Raw genomic sequence first — 5000 nt, forward strand, 5'->3', positions numbered from 1 at the left:
TGGAGTTTACCACCCACTTGGAGCTGCACTCTCAAGCAACCCGACTCGAAGGAGAGGTCCCGCCGACGCTCGCACCGGCCGCTACGGGCCTGGCACCCTCTACGGGCCGTGGCCTCATTCAAGTTGGACTTGGGCTCGGCGCGAGGCGTCGGGGTAGTGGACCCTCCCAAACACCACATGCCACGACAGGCGGCAGCCTGCGGGGTTCGGTGCTGGACTCTTCCCTGTTCGCTCGCCGCTACTGGGGGAATCCTTGTTAGTTTCTTTTCCTCCGCTTAGTAATATGCTTAAATTCAGCGGGTAGTCTCGCCTGCTCTGAGGTCGTTGTACGAGGTGTCGCACGCCACACCGCCAGCCGGCTGTGCACGCTACCGAGAAAGTACCGGTATGCGAACCGCCAGGCGACGGGCGCGCATCGCACGTTTAAGGAGACGCGGCCGGCCACACAGGCGACCACGACACTCCCACGTCTCCGAAGCGGGACAAACGCCGCGCGCTTCAGTATACGTAGCCGACCCTCAGCCAGACGTGGCCCGGGAACGGAATCCATGGACCGCAATGTGCGTTCGAAACGTCGATGTTCATGTGTCCTGCAGTTCACATGTCGACGCGCAATTTGCTGCGTTCTTCATCGACCCACGAGCCGAGTGATCCACCGTCCTGGGTGATCTTTTCCTTTTCAGTCTCCCACTGTCTCTTTCAAGACAGTAGCATTTGCGGGACTGAGGCGTCTGACGGCCCCTGTTCCACTATTTTTTTTTGTGTCCAACGGCCTCACAGCCGATGGGCGTCGTACGGCTCCACACCGGAGCGGACAGGCACTCGGGCGAACGTCATTCAAAACCGGCGCCAGGCGCCAGGTACCGCAGGCCAGCCGCTCCAGAGCTTCAGCGCTCGTACCACACAACAACAACACTTCCGCTAGTTTTGAGAGGCACGCGTGGTTCCGCACGCGGCGCACGGCCACTGCCGTACAGGTAGCGTGTTGCGCGACACGACACGACACGCACATCGAAAGACATGCAGTCTAGTCGGTAATGATCCTTCCGCAGGTTCACCTACGGAAACCTTGTTACGACTTTTACTTCCTCTAAATGATCAAGTTTGGTCATCTTTCCGGTAGCATCGGCAACGACAGAGTCGATGCCGCGTACCAGTCCGAAGACCTCACTAAATCATTCAATCGGTAGTAGCGACGGGCGGTGTGTACAAAGGGCAGGGACGTAATCAACGCGAGCTTATGACTCGCGCTTACTGGGAATTCCTCGTTCATGGGGAACAATTGCAAGCCCCAATCCCTAGCACGAAGGAGGTTCAGCGGGTTACCCCGACCTTTCGGCCTAGGAAGACACGCTGATTCCTTCAGTGTAGCGCGCGTGCGGCCCAGAACATCTAAGGGCATCACAGACCTGTTATTGCTCAATCTCGTGCGGCTAGAAGCCGCCTGTCCCTCTAAGAAGAAAAGTAATCGCTGACAGCACGAAGGATGTCACGCGACTAGTTAGCAGGCTAGAGTCTCGTTCGTTATCGGAATTAACCAGACAAATCGCTCCACCAACTAAGAACGGCCATGCACCACCACCCACCGAATCAAGAAAGAGCTATCAATCTGTCAATCCTTCCGGTGTCCGGGCCTGGTGAGGTTTCCCGTGTTGAGTCAAATTAAGCCGCAGGCTCCACTCCTGGTGGTGCCCTTCCGTCAATTCCTTTAAGTTTCAGCTTTGCAACCATACTTCCCCCGGAACCCAAAAGCTTTGGTTTCCCGGAGGCTGCCCGCCGAGTCATCGGAGGAACTGCGGCGGATCGCTGGCTGGCATCGTTTATGGTTAGAACTAGGGCGGTATCTGATCGCCTTCGAACCTCTAACTTTCGTTCTTGATTAATGAAAACATACTTGGCAAATGCTTTCGCTTCTGTTCGTCTTGCGACGATCCAAGAATTTCACCTCTAACGTCGCAATACGAATGCCCCCGCCTGTCCCTATTAATCATTACCTCGGGTTCCGAAAACCAACAAAATAGAACCGAGGTCCTATTCCATTATTCCATGCACACAGTATTCAGGCGGGCTTGCCTGCTTTAAGCACTCTAATTTGTTCAAAGTAAACGTGCCGGCCCACCGAGACACTCAACAAAGAGCACCCTGGTAGGATTTAAACGGGGTCCGCCTCGGGACGCGAAAGCACCCCTTCGGCTCGCCCCACCGGCAGGACGTCCCACGATACATGCCAGTTAAACACCGACGGGCGGTGAACCAACAGCGTGGGACACAAATCCAACTACGAGCTTTTTAACCGCAACAACTTTAATATACGCTATTGGAGCTGGAATTACCGCGGCTGCTGGCACCAGACTTGCCCTCCAATAGATACTCGTTAAAGGATTTAAAGTGTACTCATTCCGATTACGGGGCCTCGGATGAGTCCCGTATCGTTATTTTTCGTCACTACCTCCCCGTGCCGGGAGTGGGTAATTTGCGCGCCTGCTGCCTTCCTTGGATGTGGTAGCCGTTTCTCAGGCTCCCTCTCCGGAATCGAACCCTGATTCCCCGTTACCCGTTACAACCATGGTAGGCGCAGAACCTACCATCGACAGTTGATAAGGCAGACATTTGAAAGATGCGTCGCCGGTACGAGGACCGTGCGATCAGCCCAAAGTTATTCAGAGTCACCAAGGCAAACGGACCAGACAAGCCAATCCGATTGGTTTTGATCTAATAAAAGCGTCCCTTCCATCTCTGGTCGGGACTCTGTTTGCATGTATTAGCTCTAGAATTACCACAGTTATCCAAGTAACGTGGGTACGATCTAAGGAACCATAACTGATTTAATGAGCCATTCGCGGTTTCACCTTAATGCGGCTTGTACTGAGACATGCATGGCTTAATCTTTGAGACAAGCATATGACTACTGGCAGGATCAACCAGGGAGCTGCGTCAACTAGAGCTGAGCAGCCGGCCGCCCGGGAGTGTGTCCCGGGGGCCCGCGCGAACACGCAAGCGTCCGCTCAATTATTCTGCAAACAGGAGGAGGCCGAGCTCCCCTGCACGATACACCTCGAAACCCTCTCAGGTCCCGGCGGCGCGCAGCGCCGTCCTAGGTACTTGGTCGGTTTCGAGAGAGGCGCAATCGCCCGGAGTTAGGCGAGTAGACGGTTTTAGTGCGAACACCCTTGCTCCCAACTGAGCTTGCCGCTGCCGACAGAGGCCCGGGAGCGTGCTGTCGTGGCATTGCCGGCGGGAGACAACACGCGCCACCTATGGTGACCGGCAGCTCCAACGCCAGCGCCACACAAGGGCAAAGCCCCACTTGGGTGCAGAAGCGAACTCTCCCAGCACAGCGCACGCGCCAACACGTCCGCACAACTGCGATACAAACCACCTGCGAGAACCGCTGGGGCGACCGAGCAGCAGACGGCGTCGCGGCGCCGAGTGCCAGGCGGCGGCGCATCCTCAACGCACACAGTCCTCAATCAGACCAGCACACTGCAGATGTCCACCGCGCTTCGCACCGGGCTCGGCTGAACCAACTTTGGCCGCCAGGCGCCGCGTGCAGGGTGCGCCGCAGCGTAGCTGCGCCGCCTGCCGAGCCCGTCGGCTGGCGCTCCTGCCACTCGGCGCCCCCCACCAGCCGCCTGTTGCGCGTGCGCCCACGCAGCGCGCGGCCAACACGCCGGGCGGCCCCCCTTCACCGGCCGGGAACAGTCCCACCAAGCCACCGCCGCGTATCGCTTCATACCCACATGGGCCTAGTCACGTGTGTGGATGTGGCGGGTACCGCTGAAACAACCGGTTAATAGCTGTACCGATCGTCGCCATCACAGATTCACCTCCAGCGTGAACAACCGCTCAACAACGGATTTCCAGTTCATTTGCGTATCTTGGGCAGTAAACGTAGATGTCCACCTACATTTGCGAATTCAACAATTCTTGCATGCCAGGATGTCATGTGTCACGACACGCTACATCAGACCACATACACACTGCGACATGTGCAGAAGAGAACACGTGGAAGGTGGCCCGCGCACGTATGCGATGTCCCTTCCGCGATCCACTGTCAACCGGCATCTGCGGCATGTCCCAGATATGGAACGCGGTCCACCAGGGTAGCACTTTGTGTGAGGCAATACGACAAAGTCGGAATACACGCGTCACTACATCACACGGCTCACGCTGACCTGACCTGACTCACCGCACCACCACCCCCAGCGACCCAGGGTGACATACAATGCGTTCGTACGTTCCTCCCACACGCCTCTACGGCGTACCACAGTGCAACCTAGCTGTTATTGGGAGACGAGACAAGTAGCATCGAGCACAACATATGGAAATTGAGATTCGACACCGTTGGGCACAGCCAGCGTACGGTCACACGTATCACACTACTTCACTCTGTACGTAACTACCGATGATCGGTACAGCGTGTGGGTTACGCGTACGACATCAGCGGACAATGGACACAGACCATACCACGACGTACACTGAGGGCGTCGACATCTGAACGCAACTGAACAGCTGCGAGGCTCATTTAACACTCAAACGCCAGACCGACCAGCTTGAGAGGACGGAGACACAAAGAGAGGGGCAGAGGGGGGGGGGGGGCGATATAGTCCTATTGCAGTACAATTGACAGTGGATAGCGGGAATATGTGGAAAGTAAGCAACACTCGCAAGACATCTACATGAGGATAACAACGACACCAGAGATTCCGAGCAGTGAACTATGTTAGGCAAAGGGACAACGTGGGTTAGGTTAAGGGACAACGTGGGTTAGGTTAAGGGACAACGTGGGTTAGGTTAAGGGACAACGTGGGTTAGGTTAAGGGACAACGTGGGTTAGGTTAAGGGACAACGTGGGTTAGGTTAAGGGACAACGTGGGTTAGGTTAAGGGACAACGTGGGTTAGGTTAAGGGACAACGTGGGTTAGGTTAAGGGACAACGTGGGTTAGGTTAAGGGACAACGTGGGTTAGGTTAAGGGACAACGTGGGTTAGGTTAAGGGA

General features: G+C 56.1%; 3 non-coding genes across 3 annotated transcripts in view; all 3 read right to left on the reverse strand.

Moving 5' to 3' along the window:
• LOC126322514 (large subunit ribosomal RNA) overlaps positions 1-324 on the reverse strand; it is a 4222-nt gene extending 3898 nt beyond the window's left edge. Inside the window, exon 1 of the ribosomal RNA XR_007559072.1 lies at positions 1-324. This exon is cut by the window's left edge and continues 3898 nt beyond it. This is a non-coding gene — a ribosomal RNA (large subunit ribosomal RNA).
• A 188-nt stretch (positions 325-512) lies between these two features.
• Positions 513-667, reverse strand: LOC126322516 (5.8S ribosomal RNA). Its single transcript, XR_007559073.1, has one exon. It is a non-coding gene; the product is annotated as a 5.8S ribosomal RNA (ribosomal RNA).
• A 368-nt stretch (positions 668-1035) lies between these two features.
• Positions 1036-2928, reverse strand: LOC126322495 (small subunit ribosomal RNA). Its single transcript, XR_007559054.1, has one exon. It is a non-coding gene; the product is annotated as a small subunit ribosomal RNA (ribosomal RNA).
• Between the last annotated feature and the right edge of the window lie 2072 nt (positions 2929-5000).

Source organism: Schistocerca gregaria, unplaced genomic scaffold, assembly GCF_023897955.1.
Source record: "Schistocerca gregaria isolate iqSchGreg1 unplaced genomic scaffold, iqSchGreg1.2 ptg000817l, whole genome shotgun sequence".
Classification (NCBI taxonomy): Eukaryota; Metazoa; Arthropoda; class Insecta; order Orthoptera; family Acrididae; genus Schistocerca; species Schistocerca gregaria.